General features: G+C 44.1%; 1 protein-coding gene across 2 annotated transcripts in view; it reads right to left on the minus strand.

Moving 5' to 3' along the window:
• The window catches only part of tcf4 (transcription factor 4), a gene marked incomplete in the record, with an annotated part of 147,157 nt that overhangs the window by 81,447 nt on the left and 42,689 nt on the right, over positions 1 to 23,021 (minus strand).

Below are 23,021 nucleotides of genomic sequence, written 5' to 3' on the forward strand. Positions count from 1 at the left end.
GGGATATTGGCATTGGCACACACACGCACACACACACACACACACATCCATTCCCATGTGCACACAATACATGCACACACAAAAACATCATCTAATTCACATACTCTCAGATTTCATTTGCTTGAGGCAGTGGCAATATCAAATCAAACCAGCTTTTATTGAAAAATCTGTGCACTTGCGACTGTGTTCCCCTTTATAGTGTTATATATGACAGCGCTTGTTTTCCATCAAAGGGAGGCACAACACATAGAATGCTCTGCAACTAATCATGTAATAGAAAAATAATTCCAAACAAAAGGCCAAAGACCTTTTATACATACACACACGTGTGCATCCACAAACACACACGCACTTATATATAATTATTTCTTCAATCATGTACCAAGGAGGCATACAACTGTATTTATATAACAAGCAACTCCCTGTGACCTTTTCGACCTCGTGTTCCACCACACATCCAGGAGCATGCATGGAGCATAATTACACACAAACTAAAATCCCTGGTGCTTTCATTTAGTTGTAAGGGTAATTCAGGATTTAAGGATTTAGACAGGGGAGGCACTAAACATGCTCTTTCAGTAGAGGTCAGACCTGAGAGCAGTCTCTTTTTGAAACACATGCACCTGCAAACACCCGTGCATGCCCGCAAACACACACACACACACACACACACACACACACACACACACACACAATGACAAACGGACAATTAAAAAACATTGCTGATTAAGGAAACCTTTTCAAATAACGAATAAACAAAAGGAAGTGAGCAGCAGTGTTTGGGAACTTGGGAGAAATTTGATATCACAAGCGCTATTTATACACTTACACAGCCATGGCAGTTGCAAAATTCCACCTGGCATGAAAAAGGAGCCCTGCTCAATCTCAATGAAAACAAACTGCCATGAAAAGTTCACTGTAAGCACTCCAAGGACATAAAAAAAAGTGAGGATGGGAACAAATACATGAATGCAAGCTTTTTTTCTTAGTTTTTTTCCCTTTCAGTGTCATGTTTGCTGTGTTCACTATGGCGTATTCCTAAACACTGCCCGCCACCTCTCACAAGCACACCAAATCCCAGATAATCCACCCAACTGGACGTCAGGAAGTAAAGACTATCTCCATCACTGGACTGAGCGGAGCAGGAATGTGCTTCTGGAGAAGCTGCCACGTTGCGCAAGCTCGCACATTTGAAAACAGATGCCGGTTAGGGAGACGTGGGGGAGACCAGGGGAAGAATCATGGACTGCGTAGCCTTGACTTACAAAGTTTATGTACATGGATTATGCAACACACAGAGCTTACATGTGAGTCATGAATGGTACAGAAGTCTGAAATTTCACCCATAAATGCTAAAATGCTGTAAGCTCACAGTAATATTAGCTCTATTAATGGAGTTTAAACAGCACTGTGGCATTGCTGTACTTTAATTTATTTGTCCCATTTCACCTTATCTATTACACAATAAAAGAAATGATAAGGTTTCAAATGAATTTGTCGAGACTGATGTCTGATGAGCTATAGACAGCACGGCACAGTTTGCTGGGAACTCTTCGCTAAATATGAACGGTTGACTCATAGGAGCCTTTCTCCAGCTTTGTTGGGGCTTTGAAGGACTCAGTTGAGCATAGATGACAGCCTCTTATTAAAGAAAAGGCAGCATTCTCCACTAAGAAAAGCTCTTTGTTCTTGATAATACTAGGACAAGGCTATGGGCCTCAACTGAAAGATAACACAACCAGAAGTTTATTTGTAGAAGGTATATTTCCAGAAGCATACTTCTCAGATAGGCCTAGCCTACCAATTCAAAACATATCAACATCTTATCAATACCAGATTACTAGGTACTGGCTATACAACACAGCTGGCTACTAACAATTGTTTCTGCTTCATGGATATACAGCAAAGCTCCAAAGTGGCCAAGGATTCACTACACAGCTGAAAGCCATCACCGTCATGTCATTAGTATATGTTACTCTAACCATAGCAATGATGAACTTCTACGAAAATGCTGAAACGCACAATCCAGAGCTTTATTTATCCCTGTTTGGCCTTCCAGATCTTCACACTAATAAATTGTGGCGACAAAACATGGATTAAGCATTTCCACACAACCACCACTGCCCACAAAAGTGTGCACAAACACACACACATGCACACCTCACTATTAATTCGAGAACATTTATGAACTCTACCCCCAGTTGCCTCATCACAAACGTGTGCTGATCTCTGAAAGGTTGAGGGGAGGAGACCCCCTATTTCTGGCAACTGAAGATCAAGTGAGCTGAATTAACGCAGAAATGGCACGGTATAGGCCATGGTTAAAGGTAGCGTTCATAATGCCTCTCGGATGAGCTGAGAACAAACCCCACATGCTCAGCTCCATGCGCGACGCCAAGCTGGTGCCAGGCAGCAGGAGAGAGCGAGCAGTGATATAAATGATACCAAAACAGGTTGGCTGTAATTATGGCACAGGGAAAATAGGTTGAAATTACAACAAAAAAAAAAACGAAACAAAAAACATTCCTCGTTATCAAATCAGGTGCAAACCAAAGTAGACTACTGTGTATTTATTAGATACATGAGCCATTTTCGGGATGACTCACTGGACTGTTCCCGGGGAAAAACGGAACCGTTCAGCTAAATTGTAGTCACATTAAAAACAAAATGTAGGCAAAAAGAAATGCTAAAAAGGTATGAACACTCAACTAAAACACCTGAGAAAAAAGACTGCAGTACACAATAGCAGTGTGTCCATTTCAGCAAATTACCATGGAGGACTGCACCATGCCAAATGAGCTTTTAAGCTTATTCCTATTTAGTTCATATTTCATGTAAAGATAGATATTAAACATGGGAAAACAAATGACACTAAGAAATATGCTTGCTAGTATTAAATAATTTCCACTGCAGTAGATGTGTTATTTTGTTTAGTAGCTAAATAATACAAAAATGACAAATGCCTTAGCATTTATAGCTCATCTCATGTTCTGAAATCATCTGAAACGCATGCTCTGCCTGATCTTTACAAAAGGTCACAAAACACTATGTCCATGAAAAGTAACGTGCGACAAGTCACCAATTGTGACGAGCTGCAATTTCAATAAGGGGGAAAAAAGATAGGTGTAGAAAAAACACCAAATTTGAATTCCTTTTTATTAACATCATTTAAAAAGACATGCAATTAGGAGCATATGAAATGAATGAAATAGCAAAAGTGGACCGGAGAATCTTAAAGAACTGTTCCCCCCGATCTCTGAAGTAATCGTGTGCCAGGGAACCGATGGCCCTGCCCCCCCTGACATTCAGCTCCGACTCTCTCTAGCTCTCTGTGCTGGCTCTGTTGTTTATTTATGACGTCCGTCCTCTGTGCTAGCCCATCTTTGTGATGTGGCATCTGCCCTATGCTGAGTTAGTGGACAAGCTAGTGACAAGGCCCAGAGACGCTCATATATTAGACCGTGAAAAGGCCTATAAACAGCCACTCTAAGCCTGTCACTGGGACAAGGGAAAACAATCGGGAGCAGTTACATAATGCCTATTATTTACTGTTTAACCACCACGGCAGTTAGAGTGGAAACCAATTTGTTTACTGTAGTATTTTCTTGAGTGTGAAAAGAAAAAAAGTTTGATTTTTTTTTCTTTTTGTCTTTTGAAACAAGTGAACACAGAAGCGTGGGAAAATGATCTTGTGCCATGGTGTCCCGTGGTAACACTGATATTAAACTCTGAAAGAACCACTTCAGCTCTTTCAAAGTCCTTTACGAATACCCTCAGGGGCAGGGATCATTTCAAAGTGACATCAAAAAACAACTCTGCTTATAAAAGCAGCAAATAATGTTTTTCATTTTCCCACATATTCTTTAATACAGACAAAACAAAGACCAAAATGGAGAAGTACCAACAGTGGCATGGACTTCCCTCTTTTTTAATCCTATTAAATATTTCATGTGCTTGCACCAACACACATGTCTGGGTCTGTGAGTTTGGGGAGAGGAAGGAAGGGAATGTGTGTGTATGTGCCCCTATTGCCTTGGGACACACTATACTAGCTTGACAGGCCAAGATCCTCCACACACACACCGCCCCTCCAAACCGATGCCTACCAATCCACTTGGAAAAATCCCGTATCCCGGTGACTAAACCAGGGGCGGCAAATTACAGCGCTCATCAGCAGGTGCTTGCTAGCATCGACCTGAAAAGCCAAAGAGCACAAAACACAACACCCACCTCCCCACCCAGGTGCTTGATACGCACCAAGAATACCTCGACAATGCTACTCATTTCTGCGCAAGACTCCACATTGTTTAGCTTTTCTTTTTCATTAGATTCTCCTACTATGAAATCACTGTCTGAAATATAAATCCAGTGTTCAATTGCTGCTGTTGAAGTTATTTTAACAACTATGATTTTATTTGATCAATATGTTTAACCTTCAAAAATTTGTATTGATCAATCAAGCATATATCAATATTTTAATATAATGTAAAGCATTCTAATCCTACCATTGTTGCTAAATTTTGAAGCAAAATACTGTATATACTTTCACAATTAACATGTAGACAAAATAGTTAAAGTGATTTCTTCAAAAATCCATCATTAAAAAAATCACACACTGGGAAAAAAAAAATGATTCTCAGACTTCCCCCTGTAAACTTGTTGAAAAATAAATAAGCAAAGGGCAAACGTGGGTGGGTGGTGTAGACATTTTAAGTGCTGCCTGATTAAAAAATAACAGCTATGTCACTCTCTGGCCCTCTGAAAGCCTTCGCTCGACAGCCGCAGCAGAGACGAGCTGAGCAGGTGTGACAGGCTGGCAGCATCTGGGTTTGCGGGCAGGTCCAAACCGAAAGAGTCTGGATCTTTGTGCGGTTCGCTCCTGTAAGCGCGTTTGAGAGACACAAACACATACGGGAATGTGTAGCACAAAGCTTGATGAGAGTCTCTATACATGCACGGCCAAACGTGCCTTTAATATTCCTTAAGCCTCTCATTCTATGGCCCTGGGCATGATTCTGACAGGTGGCTGCCAGCAGCACTCTGGCCTTCTCTCTTAAGTTTTCAAAATTACAAAAAGGTTGTGGGAAGCTACAGTACAGCACTGCAAGTGTTGTACGGCTTGTGTGATGTGAAAAAGATTTGAAAGTTAATACAAATCCAGTCTCTTATGCGGTGCATACAGAAATGTAAAATCCCATTATCATGTAGGTTTTACAAAATAAGAATAGTGAAAATAATATCTGATACAGAAATACCTAATTTGAGTAAATAACAAGGGATTTATACTGTTGGTGAAATTATGTAAACATTACATAAATTTGACTTGAGAAATGACAATTTAGATTATGTAGCGCTGGAACAAGCGAGTTGAAATGAATTATACAAAATGACTTGAAGACAAAATAAGGGGTATTTTTTTTTTCTTAAAAGCTGGGCCAAAATTAACTGGCAGACTCCAAAGTGAATCCTGAAGCAAACTTGGCATACGAACGACAAAAGAAAACCTGGACTGGTCAAGGTTGGGGGTTATGGAGGCTGGGCTCTTGACTGTTATTCCGTGCCAAGTTAGGATTTAAAGGACCTCACATCGACCCCATTTCAGCGGCAGGATACATGGGAGTGTTATCCCAAGGCAAATGGTTTTGTGTCATGCATTGCCATGGGTTTCTCCTCTCATTCCTCAATCAATCTGCCTTGAATAGACTGATAAAAACGCTGCAACAAGAAAAGGTGCAGTTCTCAATTTTCAGTCTACCATTACGGTGAAGAAATGTCCAGAATTTTTTTTCATGAAAGCTGCCAGGGTGTTTGAGGTGAAGGAAGTTTTAGAAGAAAAAAAATAATACATTGATACAAAAAAATTATTTGTGCTACTACTGCATAAACGGTAACAAACATGGAGGGTGAGGCAAGCGGCAAGGGTTAACAATCTATTCCTGTATGGTGTGGAGGAGGACGGGCGAACTGCACAGACATGAATCATTCTTAGTAATTCCACTGTTTCCATGACATCAATGGGCACCCTTCCAGAACTCCGACAAAGTCTAAGAGGTACCAAAGAGAAGGCACCGTAGCCATAGGGAACCTGGCTTCAATACACACACAAATAATCAACCACAACAACAGCACACACACAAAAGCTACGCGCATCAAATGCAAGAAATATTGTCTCCTCATAGAAAGCTGCAAATTTTGCATTCAAAATTAATTTTACACGTTGGTTGATGAGCAACCAACAGCGAATCTCTGGCAGCCAACGAGCCCTTGGCACGAGGATGACTGAATAAATCAAAAGATAGATGAATAAGTAACTACGGCTATGGCGACCAGAAAAAGACACAAAGCCATCTTATTTTGTCAGCCATACTATTTGCTTTCTAATTGGAGGTGCTTGCTTTGGGTGCTTTTTTCTCTCTCGCCTGAACACTATTGATAGGCAATAGATGGTAGAGAGGCAAGGGCATTGAAATGCAGCGGCTGCGTGTTGAGAGCTGTGCTCTTGTTAAGTTCTTTTGAATGCACTTGATTACATTCTAGGCAGACACCCCCATGCAAAACAGCCCTCATTATACCCCTAAGCCCCACCCAGCTCCTGTCCAAAAATTAATAAGATAAAATAAAACAACCCGGCATAGGTTCACATGCGTTAAGACATCCAAATGTGGATGTTAATACGCTTTTCAGTCAAAAATCAGTAGGTTGTTGGTTACGCTGTCAGTGCAGTATACACAGACTTGGAGAAGAGAAAAGCACCTGAGCTTGTGGATTCTGGCTCAGTGCTTGGAGAAGCATTGCTTTGAATGCATTCAGCAATTTGGCAAATCCACACTAAGAGAAAATTAACCCCATTTGCAGATTTGGAAGGAACCATAAAGTTGAGGGAAGTTGAAGCTGTAGGTGTTTTTGTGCTTTTATGTGTGTGTGTGTGTGTGTGTGTGTGTGTGTGTGTGTGTGTGTGTGTGTGTGTCTGTGTGTATATGTGCATGCAAGTAAAAGGAGGTGCATTTGTGTGAGAATATCCATGAGAGTGTGAGTGTGTGTGTCTGTGCATTTCTGAGATCATTAGCTTGTGTGTACATTTGTGTGTGAAAACATTAGCGTGTGTGTGTGTGTGTGTGTGCGTGCGTATGTGAGCCTGTTTGTCTCAGACAAACCTCCGCTACTGAAATGCGGCAGGCACTGCAGATTTTTTCTTGGCACCGTGACAGCGGTGGTGGCACTGCCAAGCCCTATGGCGAAAACTACCAAAAGAGGCATGAGGATGGCATTAGAGCTGAAATCTCCTCTTTTCTCCGGCTGCATGGTGCTCCTCGGCCACGGGCTCCTAACCGCCGCTCCATTATGACGTTCTCCTTATTTATCGATCCTTCGATGATCCCCTCTGATCTTTGAATCGGTGCCATCTCAAACACGCCCCGCCATCTCACATCTCCAGCCACCCCCCACTTCAAAAATCAGGGGTACGCCTCATCTTTTTTTTTTTGCATTTTTTTTTTGTTTTTCTTCTTTCCTTTTTCTTTGTTTGCCCGATGAAGGCAGCAGCACAATGAAATTCCTTTAAATTTCATTCTGTTGTTGTTTTGCGTTGCCGTTGCTTTGTCTGCAAGATTTGGGCCGTGCTGCTACAATACCTGGACACAATGGCTGGTTGTGATGTACATGAGGCTTTGCGTGCACGTTTTGCTGACACTAAAACCTAAACAAATGAACAATGTGCTCCATTATGCATGAATGAGAAAAATAACATTTAGAAAGCCCCAAAAACAAGAGCAAGGATTACTTAAAACAGGGAAATCCCAGTCAAAACCATCATTGATCGAAAGAATACAATTCAACAGTGCCACAAACAAAGGCAGGATGCCACAGTCAAAGCTCAGTGCTTTTCTCTCTGCCATTGTAATTAAACCATCTTACTGTACACAAAAAATGTACTTAGTATGGACTTAACTCGCATTCTTCTCTCAGGTTTCTCAGACACAGCCAAATCTTTTGCCAGAAACAAGACACTCAGCTGCGCCTGATCAGAGCAAACAGTACTTTGGCTTTCAAATCAGTGTGTGCAGCACACACAGGAGAGAGAAACGCACTGTGATTTATTTCCTGTCCTCTGGGCGGAAACACAGACTTCGGTGGCACTCAGGAATGGCAGATTCATGAGCGATTATTTGACTGTCTCACCTTCACTGCCCGTTTCACAAGACAAGAGAGACATTTGCCTGCACTGGAGGACATCTGACAGACGCAGCGATTTCCTTGGAAAAATCATCTGATCATGACTGACATTTTCACCATTGGTCTAAACATGTCTACATCACCACAAATGGCAACACAAAAATGTGAACTCTGCTATTCCTACCTTTTATTAATCACCTAACGTGCTGTTATGACGTAGACTATTCCTATCTTCTATTAATCACCTAACAGTGCTGTTATGACATAGACAGTCCTATTTTTCCAACAGCCATCTCTCCTCTTAATTTGTGCTATAAAGAAAAGTAATAGTGGGCAGAGGACAAATGTCTTTTTAATAGACACCTAAAATACAATCCAGTCCGAGGAAACCTCCCGGAAATTATGATTTAAGAGGCAACTTTTAAGGGACTACTAAAGGGTCCTTCTAATAGGCAGAAGTTAATAAAACTGTTTCCATTAAATCAATCTCCATCCCTGAGGTAATCTAAACTGTGTATCCAAAAGAAAATATGAAGCTAAGAATCATAGTAATTTAACCACAAACTATATAAAAATCAAAACTACCAGTTTTTCCTCCCAATGAAATATGCTATGAGGGATGGCATCACTATGTGAATGGTCCCCTGGGTCCTTTCCCGGTTCAGCTCACAGTTGTGATGCAATAGCTGGGCTGAGATCGGAGACGTGAGAACATGCAGCCCTCCAATGAGGTAACGCCATGGGCCACTCAAGCTGGCATGCTACAGAGAGCTCGGCCCAGGCTAGGTGTGAGGAGACACAGACCAACAGCTGCAGTCAGGCAGCTCAGCAGCTAGCCGTCAACCAAGCCAAAAGGCCCCCGTTCTTTCTCAGAGCATCCTCCCCAACGCTTCATTTAAAATTCCTGTCAGGGAGAAGAGTACGAGTAACATTTGAAGACCGCATTCCCTGGCATGGGTACACCTACTATACATGCATGGTGTGTGTGACATTCAACCAGATTTAAATCCTTCCCTTTGCAACACAATGTCTGCTACTTCATTTGTGTCATTTTACTCTTCGATTAGGAGTCCAGTAACTAGAGATATGTTCATCTCTCACTCTTTTCCACAACAACGCATCATACAAAAATAGTTTGCAATATATTTTGACAATATCCTAATAACTTTTAAATTAAACAACGTTTAATTTATTAATTGTTGCAGTCCTAGTAAAATGTCCTGCTAACAGCTGTTCTTATTTGAACGTTACTAGTAGACTAGATGTGTTGTAATCGCATGACTGTGGACTGACCTTCACTCTATCCACTGGGACCCCCCCCCCATCTCTACGGATGCCCTTGCTACCTCTCAGCACTTCTCCCTCACACATGCACGATGACACACGCACCCGGACGGCACAGGAAGGGCAGGGGAGGGGAGTGCCCATAGAAATGCCAGGCGAGGCACAGGGGAGGCTGTGGGGGGGGTGGGTGGGGGAGGCTGTGGGGGGGTGGGTGGGGGAGGCTGTGGGGTGGTGGGTGGGTGGGGCATGCGGAGAATTTGGGACCGAGCTCCAGGGGAGTTAATGCTTCACAGTCCGATAATGCGCAAGTACTCTGAGCGCCAAGCGCAAGCCAGAGGGCTGTATTTAACGCGCACGCACGCGCGCGCGCACGCACGGGGGACAGTTCTCAGTGAAGGTGGCGTTCATGTAAATGGGGATCCAGAAGTTGGGTCAGGTGCTGTCACTACCCCTGGAAGAGTGTGTGAGTGTGTGTGTGTGTGTGTGTGTGTGTGTGTGTGTGTGTGTGTGTGTGTGTGTGTGTGTGTGTGTTGGGGGTTAAGGCTCTAAGGTCATGGGGTGACACTCCTGTCGGAGCCCCCCCACCGGAGGAGGGGTCAAACAGGACGTGGTGATGTCACCTCCACTTGTCACCCCCCTCAGGGCTTCCCATGACTATTCATCAGCTCCACAGTCAGCACCACGGGCTCAGCACCACGCCACTTTTGGGCTGAGCAGCGTTTCCCCAGCTCAAACACACCCTCTGAACTTTCACAAGCTTTGCATATTCCAAATTTCTATACAGAAAAGTACATGGAATGTCATGATACTGAAAGCTAATCAGCATCCAAGGAATCCTTAATTTCACTCCATAACAGTGAAAGTCTTTTGTCCCTTTCACATTCAGCATGTACACCTCTAGTCAAGGTCTCACTGAACTATAGGCTCCAAGCAGGTGCGTCAGGGGGGAAACTGGGTAAAGTCTATCCATCTTCTCCTTGGCATGAATGAAGGGAAATAGGACATAGGGCATCCCTCTGCCACCCAGTCACCTCCACAACTCATGCCTAAACTACTCTATCACCGGCCCAGCACCTGCTCGGCAAAGCAAGAGGACTTCACATCAGCCAGGAGCTGGCATTTGCTGGGATGGGGAGCATCTTTTATTCTTGAGACCGGCTGTGCTGGAGTGCACTCAGGCAGAGCTTGAAACACCTGAACTGGAAAACACAACTAATGGCTAGTTCCAGCACAAATGGGATTGTTGAAGTCTACAATGCACGGCTTAGACAGACACAACGACAACAGGGAGAGACAAGAGAAAAAATAAGCTCCAAGGCAGAGTGAGACGGCTAGACATCTCAAGGCAGAGTGAGATAGTGAGACGGAGAGACGGAGAGACGGAGAGACAGAGGGAGGGAGGCAGGGAGACTGCTGTTCCCTCTGGTTGTAAGACAGTGGGTCAGGACAAAAAAGCACAGCAGTGGAGTCTGCTGGAGAAACAGGTGCACCATCTGCATCACAACATTACGGTGCCTCTGGGTGCAGTTCCTGTGAGCTGGTTGCCTCTACACACATATGCGGGCATGCGTCTGCATACGCGCTGATGGAAAGCCCCCATCATTTATATATCTGTCTGATCTCCCAAGCAACACCTCCACACACACACACACACACCCTAGTTTTTCCAACAAGCATGAATGAAAGGAAGCCCATCCGTGTGCCTCTGGCTCCTGTTCAGTGAACGGGGGCATCTATAATGCATAGGGAGTTTACGGCTCTTCTCCCTCACCTCTGTCCCAATCCTGTTTGGAGGCTGCCAACAGCTCCTCTTGGCACAAGCCTGGCGCTGCCATCGTAAGCGTATGTAATAGCTGGGCGGAGGAGGAGTAGCAGCAGCTCCAGTGATGGGAAAGAGCAGGTGGCTGCCATCTAACGACGACTACACTTAGGCTCACGAGGAGGGGCTGGTGCTCTGCGTCACACTCAGAAGAGTAGAGAAATGGGAGTGGACTTGGGAGGTGTTGTGGGAGATATTGCATGTGTGTGCAGTGCACTGCATCCTCCAGAGTATACTAAGTTTGCTTGTGCACTATTATAAACCATTTTGGTTAAGTCAGTTTGCAAAATGCAATGGATGCAATGTTTGAAATACACAAATCAGCATATTTATTTGTCCAATGGGCTATGATATACAGGTGAGCATTAGCATTAGACAAGTTTGATTCAAATGAACTTGTTTTTCCGTAAGGCCTGTCAAAAGTGCCAGAGGCTTGCCTACAAAGAAAAAAAAAATGTATGGAAAAATTATTTTGACACTTTTTTGTCCTGTGCACTACTTTGGTGCTTTTGGCATGCAAGCTGCTTAAATATAGTGAGCCTTTTAAGTCTTCTTTTGCTTTGAATTCAGGGTCTGCATAAGCCCAGCTGTTGGAACGCTTACACTGCAGCTAGAAATGTGGTCAGAAGCTCAGCTTCTGTGCGCTTGTGAGGGCGTCCAAGCCTCTAGTCTACACTAATATATGATTAGTCAAGAGGCAGCAGCATTGCGAGTGGCAGGTGAGAGGTCTAGCAGACAGCAAATGTTGAAAACTCATTTCATTTTTATACACATTCACACACACACACACACACACACAGACGACAAAGGAACCGTTTAAAAACAAATTATACCTCAAAACAAATCGTCCTTCCCTTCATTATTACAATTTAGTGTGTCTACGCTCTGACCACACTTCAGTAGCGAATTGTGATTAGCTTGAAGCATGGAAGAGAGGCTGAGAGTAGTCTGTAGCAAGGAACGCTACACATTCATGTCTTTAGAAGACATCAAAACCAAGCCAAGCTCTCCGCTGATCCCCCCCCCCCCCCAAATCATTTTAAATATGAACTAAATGGGTTGGCTTCAAACACACAGTTCACACAAAAGTAAGATTTAAGTAATCACTTAGAAATGTATTTAGGCATCAGCACGACTTTGTCTTACTAAAATCTGTTCCTGGGTTGCATATGCAAATTGTGTTTTTCTGTTATTTTTTTTCCCTGAGAATCTTAATGGATACCCCCCCACCCCTCCTCCTTGTGTAATTATGGCTTGTGGAAGAGGGTGTGTGTACATGCGCATGTGCGTGTGCATGTGTGTGCGTGCGTGTGTGTGTGTGTGTGTGTGTGGCGTCTTTGTGCAGGGAGAGCAGGTGATGTGCTGGAACAGCTGGAGACAGAGGAGGCTGCAGCTGCTGAGGAATACACAGACAGCCGACGCAAAGGAGCCTGGGAATTCTTCTTGCGTCCACCAAAACACTGACCAGGAGACCCACCAAAATAACATCCTAGCTAGCTAGCCTCTTAGACATCTATTCAAATCACCAGAGGCACTCACCACAAGGCAAAGCTCAGAGGGCAAATATAACACAAATGGTACAAATTCGGACCATGTTTAGGCATGATCTGTTCTGATCCGCTTCTCCCCCTAAAGGACAGACACATCCAGAGTACTACCACAACATAGTCTAGTTAAGTGAACCATCCATGGAGACCTTAGTACACTGTCAATAGTCCTAACCTGACTGTCTGTGTGCAAGTGTCTATGAGTGTTTTCTGGCCGATTTACTGAGACCCTGGTTGCTGCGACCAAGGACAAGGGCAGTCGGTAGGGGAGCAGGCAGTCTGCAGGGGGTGGAGGAGTAATCTAACACACACACACACACACACACACACACGGCAGTCACCCTGGCTCAGACCTGGGCCAGGTGGAGGAATGCACTCAGCCTCATCCTCGTCCTGCGTGGTTCACAGGCTTGGCAGGCAGCATTGATTAGGCTAATCACTCGGTAAGGGGCTTACACCACACTACCTGAATGCTAACCAACACACCCTCACACTCACAAACACACACACTTTGAATTCTTCCTCGGAGTATCTCTGGGTGTGTGGGTGTGTGGGTGTGTGTGTGTGTGTGTGGCTTTTCTTTTCTTAAGTTGCCTGATGGGGGGGAGGAGGGGGGTGGAGTTGCAGCCACTGCTGTCCTTGCTTTTTCATCTGCGCCTTCTATGCTGACAAACACACACATACACTTTTCAGGTGGTGTTTTGGTGGCCTTCGGAAAACAGCACCTTGGCACCAGATGCTAGGAGGAATGAAAGCTGGAGTGAGCGGCTGAATTTCCTACCTTTGCTTTCTTTTTATGCTCTACAGTGAACTTCTACCTTTGTGCTCACCAAGACACATGGGAGAGAACACAAGCACAATCACAATGGCAGAGAACTACAACTTTTCCTGTGAGCGTTTTTCACTGAACACAGACAAACTTGGAAAGCTACATCGAAAAACATCCAAAAGCTGGATAAATAAAATACATGGGAGGCTCCAGGCCAGCCAGCAACCCTGCAAGAGGAAAACAAAGTGAAGGACACGGCGGAGGAAGAGTGGAGGAGGAAGTGGAAGAGAGGACAGAGGGTATGACAAAGGTTCAGAGGAGAAGAGGACTCAGCCTTTCTTTCCAGAGGTCCTCACTGTCAGCTGAGGAGAGGAGAGGAGACGGAGGTGGTGATGGGGGCGAGAGCCCAAAGCTCATATAGGCACGAGAGGAACAGAGACCTTGCCCTCTCTCGCCTCCCTGTCAGTTGTGATGTGTCAGTAATGAGCTACACTCTAACTGGAGCTGCCACTGGCATAGACTCAAACACAGGTAAACATTGGCACATGTACACAAACACACATCTCTGCTGCGAATCAAGTTGTCACTGACTGTCAAACCCTGTCTGGGGGTGGGAAGACCCTCAAGTACCTGACATCCCTGAGAGTACAAAAACAACAGGAACATATAGCAACTGACCGGTGTGGACTTGAATCACATGACTTCTGACAAATGACCAATAACAATGACTTTAGACCTCACTCACACTTTGACTTGTAATGACTTGACACATTTCATATGTACAAAAATTAAATTAATTAATCTTATGATGAAACACTATTGCAGTTATTTCCTGATATTCTTGCCCACATTTCAGCTAAACCTGCAATGAACACCAATGACGCTGCATACACAAGAAATTGGTACCTTGGGTTACTGCATTTGGTTTCAAAGGCTGCACTGTTGTAAACAACAAACGGACAGCAATGTATAAAACACGCTGAACCAAGATTACAGATGGTTAAGCAACAACATCTGGCTTTGTTTGACACTTAAGGCTGCACAAAGACCGCCAAGTATAATTATCCATGTAATATCTTTGGTAAGCCTTGGCTTAAGCTGGTGAGAGCTTGTGTGCTATGGGTGCAGCTAGTTCTAGAGCTATACTGCGGCTATACTGTCTGAGTTGTTCAGTGGCCATCAAGGTCTTGCATGGTTGCCTCCAAGTCACAGTGGCATCATACCATGTTCTCATGTGACACACTAATATCTTGCACACTTTGGTCCAATTGGATTTTTTTGGATAATGTAAAGATTCTTCCTAAACTAGTTATGCTTACACTGAATTCCATATGTTAAAAGAAACTCACTCATTAACACAGCACTTTCCATTTGAAAGGCTTGGAAATATGTGTATTTAATCAGTCAATCACCCTAATAATTTCTAAGGTTTACTTAAAAAATAAGAAACATTTCTAAAGGCATTGACTATTTGTATTAATTTAAAGTAACCTTTATTCTGTAAGCAAAAATGCTAATTCATTTAAGAGTGCACAATGATTTGAACTCTTGAAAAGGATTAGTACTTGGAATATACTTTGGACTTGCTTGGGACTTCTGTGTTGACGTGGCACTTGACTTGGGACTTCATTAGGATTTGAGACTTGCGAAACAATGACTTGGTATTACGCAAAAGTCATTGTTTGTCATTTGCGGTACGTAAATATGTAGCCCACTTATTCTGGTTATTAACATGGGAGCGTGCCTTCAGTGATCTGGGTGAAGATGAAGTTTGACATTACAAGGAGGAAAAGCCACCTTAACCGTCCATTGGACAGCCAGGGGCGGGGCTGGACAACAATCAAAATTTTCTGTTGATGCTGGTGTAAAATCTGCAGCACAGACCTTTCCTCCTGAGCCGGATCGAGTCTGCTAGCACAACCTATTAATTCCCCTACACGTAAGTGATGGTGACAGGCACATTTGTGGGGCCAGTGACTGTGATAATACCTCTTTAGATGGGCAAAGTTTCGGTGGCATGTAGGTCACCGTCTTGAGGGGGGAATCAACTGTGCATCGCCACAGCAACGGGGCATTTTTTGCTACGATCACCCAGCTATCCTTCATCTCTGCTGCCTTCAGCCCCAAAACCCGGCAGCTCGTGGAAAGACGCGCAACGCTCAAAGCAAAAATCTGCTTCCAGGACAATCCATTATATCTGACAAGTTAAATGTTCCATGGTAGACCATATGGCATCGGAGCGGGGCCGACAATGGAAGACAGAGGCTCAGGAAATGCATCACAATTAAGGTGTTTGGCTGCAGCGCGGATTCCTTCAGAGGATCCTATTTCTAGCTGTTCCTCTTTCTTTCTCCGATGCACCTTTTTGTTTGCAACAGAGCACATCTTTGAGCATTTTTATACACAGTTGTCATGTCATGCATGCGGATTGTTGTTTTTCACCCAGATCTCTGTCAATATTCCATTTTACTATGCTGACGAACATGTGAGCATCACATTATGTTGTATAATAATGTATAATAATATGTGCGTATATAGTATGTAGGCATACATATACATTAAAAAGTCACTGACCAGCTCACACAAAAAGCAGGTCAGGGCAAACAATAAGCTGACCCAACCATTACATGTTAGATAGCTCAGGCATCTCTGTAAAGGCCATTGTCCCTGATCTGGAGCCGAGAGTTGTGGCACGAGGGGCATAATCTTCCATCATACACAGCCCACCTGACACACACACACACACACACACACACACAGACACATGCATGTTTCCCTGGCTAAGCCTGCCAGGCTGAGCGGCCGCCCTGAGGACGGGCTCCTAAAAATGGGGAAGATTACACAGCTAATGGCCGCCTGGCTCCCCGCGCTCCCCCGCCTAATGATCATGATAATGACGCCGATGACAATCCCAATAATAAAAACAATGCTGGGCTGCCACAGCACCAAACAATCACTTCAGCGTGCACTCTCTCCCTCTGAATCAGATCGTGGTGGGGTGCCACACTAAAAATAATGACAAACTGACAGGGGATTTAGCTTCGGAGGAGGGGAGAGTCGGAGAGTACGTTATGTAGGGTCAGGGAAGGCGTGGGAGCGTCAGTCTTGTCGCTCTGAGTGATCGAGTCTATTAGAGAAACAGCACTGGAAGATGGAACACAAACACGCGGAAATTCCTCCGTCACTCCAGCCGAGTGCCCAGGCCGTGTCTGTCTCGCCGGTCACCCATCTCACATGAGGGAGCGCACCGCAGAGAGGGGCAGAGGCAGGGCCGGCGTAACAGGATTTCGGGAGACCGTGTCATGGAGAGAGACTGCCGTTATGTAACTGTACGCCACGCTCCTGCCAAAAGCCTGTCCCTTAAGAGGGCCAGTGCATCCTCTTCTCCTCCGCCTCATCACTCCATCAAAGACTAAGGCGGCTAAATCAACCATGTGGGCTATGACGGTGCAGTGTTTAGACCATACGCTCTCAATGTTTTGCCCACAGTTTGCCATGTGCAGCAGGCTCATGTTTTTTTCATAACTGCATTGAGATGGTGCACTTCTAAACATCAGGTCTGCATTATATAGTGTTTTTGCCACTAAGTGCCATGTCTCTTCTTGTACGATTAGCCTACATATTTCCGCTCTCATCACTGTATGTTAACACCCAGGCTCTCTCCGCAAAGCTGCCCCACTCCCACTTAGACTTAAAAACATTCATACCCACAGTGACACCCTGTTCCAGCACCTAACATCCATTTCAATTCAATCACAACTCCATCATTCTAATTGCAGTAGCTGGTCAGTGGTAATTTGTTGATGAACTATGTTGAGTCTGAATGTCAGGATTGCAGACATTTAATTGCCTAAAAGCCTGATGTGTGTGTGTATGTGTGTGTGTGTGTGTGTGTGTGTGTGTGTTTGGGGGGGGGGGTTCTAATGAAGGACTAGCCAACACCTCAGTCCAGGCCTTAATGGCTGCTAGGAGGAGGACAAAGGCAGATTAACAGCTGTAGGAAGATAATGAGTGTTACACCAGCGCTGCACTTCCTGTGACCACAGAGCAAAAGAAAAAAAAATAAAATACATTACGCAATATCAGCACATAACTGTTTACCCCTTCTCTACTCTCCCTCACCTTCTCAGCCCACCACACAAGGCCCTGCTCTCAGCCCATCACACAAGGCTCATAGACCAGGGCCCTGAGTGAAGGGGGGGGGAGTGTTTGGGTTGAACTGTAATAGGCTGATTGTGTCATTGTTTGAGTGGGGCTGTATTCAGCAGTCTGTTTGGGGGGGAGGAGTAGGAGTGGGAATACGGAGAGGTTGAGATGAGGGTAAAGGTGAAATCAAGGGTGCCCACCCCAGCTTGTCTGCCCATGGCTGGTCACCCCAGGTTAATTCCATCTGCTGGACATGCCAGCCAAGGGCATCGTTACCAAGCACTACCTGTCAATCTTACAGTGCTTCAGAAAACAGCCTTTCAGTCCAGTACAATGCCAACACAGCCTCCCACCAAGCCAAATTTGAATGTGCCATTCAGAGATAACACATGATGTGATGCTGAGAATTGCAGGACTTCCTTAACTGATAAGTAAAGGATTTTTAAAGCTGTAATAACAGTTCTTCCTAGCTTTCATCAGACTTGTCCACCAAAATCTCCCCTGAACTGTAGTGCAGTGTACAAGAAAAATAAAAACTGTCTGGCAGGGACACTGATCTCTCTGGAAGTTTCCTGACAGCTTAACAATTAAATTCTCAGCTGCTAAAACAGAGCCCAGAGGAGTACTAGAGATCCACATTTGCTTCCTCAGAACATCTATTTTCAGAATGTGAAGACAGTTTGAGTCATACTTGCACTATTTGTGTCACATAGAGGAGGAAACTGAGTGAATGTTATGGTGAAAACAGTATTAATGCGCATTTGTCTTGGTTTGCATTATATACAAACATTTTGACATTTATTATGGCTACAGGGGATTTAGTAACTTTGCCTTCAATTTACTTGTAGAATACAAGCAATAACATGGATTGCTTTGGATGATGAAAAAATATTATATCTACTAATGACCAAAAGAAAGATTAAATCACTAAGCAAATAATAATGATCAAACAGAAAGCAGAAATAGAGGCAGACTTGATGAAATGTAACAAAGTTTCTGTTAGTTATGGGACTTCAGAGAGAAAAATGCAGAAGGAAAAGAGAGGGAGGTTGAGACCTGTGTGAAAGCAGGGCCATGTGATGATTCTACTCAGGCGATGAAAGAGCCACCTAAAAGCTTGACACCAAAGCCTAGAGAGGAAACACCTGTTCAGAAAAAACAGCAGCCCCATTTTAAAACACAACTGCAAGCAGAGAGCTACAGTAGATCTACTCACTGTACAAGTGCACCCAAGTGCAGACAACAAACACACAAACAACTGCACCAATATCGCCAAAGCAACAGCAACACAAAGAACCTATACAACACATTTAGAGTGACCAAACAATGTGAAAGCTAGAAAGGTATAAAAACACATCCATAAAAAGAGAGAAGAGACACATTCAAAACATCCCCACCACAAACCCACTCGAGTTACACACACGTACAGAGAGCAACGCTAAAGCAGAAGAGTGCAGATGAGCCGTGCGTGTGGATACACCTGCAGAGGGCCTCATTATTTATAGGCCTGCGCTGTGTCTTGCCAGAAAATATTTTAACAAAAAGCACAAAGGAGGGGGAAACAAACCGGGCTGAATTCACCAAAAGTATTTATCCTTAAGGGGAATATTAATTAAGTTTTGCATCCATACAAAACTGTTCTTGTCCTAGGGGATTTCTTTCACACACAAAACATGCGCACGCACACACTTTTAACACACTTTTCTGTAACACTCACTCCCAGACACACACACACACTCACACCATCGTCTGAAGAGCTTCTCATTGCCAGGGAATCGGCTTCTGACACAGTGAGCTGAGAAGCGGAGCCCCCTCACATCACGCCCACCCCCTGCCCTTGGCCAACACCCCCCAAATTTCAAATGCCCCCTTTGGATTAAGACAGAAAGTTGGCAGAGGTGCGTGCGGTGCAGCAGTAAATGCGTCGTTACTCCTAACGACTCTTCAAAGCGCTCTTTATTAAAAGCAGCCCTGGAGACCGGCCAGCAGGCCCAGGTCTGGGAGAGGCCTCTGTCTAGAGGGGGGTGAGGACACACACACACACACACACACACACACACACACACACACACACACACACAAATGTAGACACAATCAAATACAAAAGGTTGCACACAAGACAGGCACAAAGATACAGACACAAGATCGCACACCAGGACACAAGAAACATTTTTTTTTTTTAAAAACAAGGAAAATAGGAATTGACAAAGATACATACAAAACAACTGACAAGGATGCATACACATGCAACACCAAATGCCCAAAACACAAACACAAAAAAATATATGAACAAACAACCAGTGGTAAACACACACACACACACACACACACACACACACACACACAGACACAGACACAGACACACACACACACACACACACACACACACACACACACACACACACACACACACACACACACACACACACACACACACACACACACACACACTCACACACACTCACACACACACTCACACACACTCACACACACTCCTCCTGGAATAATGTGTGTGTTTAAAAAAAGGAGTGAATGTTAAAAAAAACGTGCCCCGGTGAATCTGGGAATCTTTCTTTCCTTCCTCTGCTATTAATTACTCTCATCTATCTCCTTCCTCGTGGAAGACGCTGGGTGTACAACAAAGAGGACTCGCTGGCATACTGCAGAGAGGGCACAGCCACACTGGCAATGCCCAGGGGGCACCTCACTCTACTGCCAACATTTCACATGCAAAAAAAAAAAAACCCTCTATGCCCGCACCCTGGCATAGACAGGCTGTGTCTCAGGGACCGTAAACTTTCTTTTGTTCCCTCAGCGCTGTATTGCGGAGCAGTGCCGCTCCAAAAACACACAATTCAGATGCTTGACTTTCAACATTTCCGACACAAAATGACGCAGAATAAATGAAATCTAAAATAATGACAAACATATTTTTTTTACAGAAAATTTTTTTTATAGCATGTGATGTCATGTAATATAAAATGCTAATGAAATGCTGACATTAAAAAGGGATATTACATGACATATAGAAGAAATAAATTTCAAGACATTTCTTAATATTCTCAAAATTGACATTTATTTTGATACTTTGTAAAAATGGCTAGCGTGCGTGCTGTCACCGCCGGTAGCCTGAACAGAGTGAGCGGTGTGTTTGTGTGCTTCGTCTCACGTCTGAGCCCAGGCAGCCCACAGCCTGCCGATTTGTTGGTGGTTTACTACAGCCGCGCTCACACACACACAATAGAGAAACAAACCACAGGCAGACGCCCCACAGGAGGGAGACCCAGTTTGGATCGGGCTCGCACTTTCTTTCACGCTCTCTCTCTCTCTCTGCGACTGGCACAGCAGTGTGCCCCGTGCCAACCGTGAGTTTGGGACGCCGGCTGCCGCCGCTGCCAGTGCAGGGGCCCAGACAGTGGTGGGTACGTCCACTCGACAAAAGAGCTTTGGAGATAATCTAGGTGAGGAGCTTTGTTTATCGGCTGTTTTGTTTGTGCCGGTCTCAGCTGGCTGGCACTAGCTTGGGCAGGCTGGTGGGTAATGGGGTGCCCGGGTCAGCCATGCATCCAGCCACCGCGCAACTTGAGCCCAAACCGAGTGGTATTCTAGGAAAGCGCGAATAAGACAACAGGCATTTAAGTCAATGCTGTCCCAATGGAAAGAACCAAGATGGAAGGGGACTATTTTTTTCCCCCATTACAATACATTTTGTACTGATAGGGTATAAGTATTTTGAATTGTAAAAAAAAATGGAAGTATGGACATTTGAGAAATATATTATTTTGACGTCAGGTAATTTTGTTATAGCATGCTAATGACCAATTATTTAAAAAGATATAGCCTTTGCTGCTTTGAGCCTCTGGTGTCCACAGGTGGAACAGGTAAAATGGGAGACACACTCTCTTCAAGCAAAGCCCAAGCCTCTCTGTGGGCACAACCCCACTGCACACACACATAATACTCCAAAGAGACCTTCTCTACAATACAAAGAAATTGATTTTATTTCAGTTAGTTAAAGCGTGTTTGTGTGTGTGTGAATGTGAATGTGATATGCGTGTGTGTGTGTGTGTGTGAATGTGATATGCATGTGCGTGCGTGTGTGTGTGTGTGTGTGTGTGTGTGCACGTGCACGAGCGGGCGCCTGTGTAAACTCCACTGGAAGTAACAAGGGACACTTTTTTTGTAATTTACGTGTTATGTGACTAAATTGAAAAGAGAGATGTGAGAGCTTGCTTGCTAGCTGATGTAAGATGGCACTCTAACAATGCAATGTAACATGGACAACAAGGGGGAAAACAATCTCCCAGCAAGGAGTCAACATGAAAAGCAAGACCAGCAAGGTGTGGTGTGTGTGTGTGTGTGTGTGTGTGTGTGTGTGTGTGTGTGTGTGTGTGTTATTAAAAATATATGCACTTGTGAAACAAGGTTTTAAAACATTCTAGAGACATTTTCAAAATTGAATTTGAGTCTCTTGATTAAAGCCCTGGCGTGCTTGATCTCTGTGGGAGCTGGTGGGAACATCAGCCGAGGTAGAGGAGACTCCACCATCTCTACTCTATCTTCATATCACACTTCATACAAACTTCTGACTACCGTGCAGACCTACACACAATACAACACACATACACACAGCACATCACTTTCAAGGATTACGCCGGTAAATTGAAGAGGTTATAAAACAAAGCACTTGTCTGTAATCTTTTGTTTCCATGGATTAACCTCCTCTTTTTCTGCAGTCCTCCCGCGCTAAGTCCCCTTTTACCTCCCAGTGGGGAGCAAGAGGGGTTTTTTAGTGTTTCATTTGTTTAATATTTTTTTCCTTCTCTCAGCAGTTTTCCATCATAGCTCAGATAAAAACAAGCCGTTCTGAATCAAGAGAAGCAATTTTTTTTTTTTAAGGATGCAAAAGAGTTGAATGCCATATTTAAATATATTTACTAGATGTCTTATAAACAAATGGGAAAATGGGCATAGTCAGTCAAATCCTCAATGGAATACAGGCATTCACACAGCAAAACATGAATAAAAAAAAAAGAGAGAGAAAGAGAGAGAGCGAGTGAGACAGAAAGAAAGAAAGAAAGAAAGAAAGAAAGAAAGAAAGAAAGAAATAGAGTGAAACAAAATAAGCGAGAGAGAGACAGAGAGAGAGAGAGAGTCAGAGGGTTCCTGTTTGGGGTGTTGGTGCATTTTGTGTGATGAAAAATAGCAGGTGGTATATTTAGCCCTGGGTGTGATTTTGTGAGACCTGCAGGAAGCCCCTAGTGAGCTGGCTTGGCGGGGCTCA

Source organism: Alosa pseudoharengus, unplaced genomic scaffold, assembly GCF_046254945.1.
Source record: "Alosa pseudoharengus isolate Yale_2024_CS ecotype anadromous, Long Island Sound unplaced genomic scaffold, YU_APseudo_1.1 YU_APseudo_1.1_scf_14, whole genome shotgun sequence".
In the NCBI taxonomy this organism is placed as follows: Eukaryota; Metazoa; Chordata; class Actinopteri; order Clupeiformes; family Clupeidae; genus Alosa; species Alosa pseudoharengus.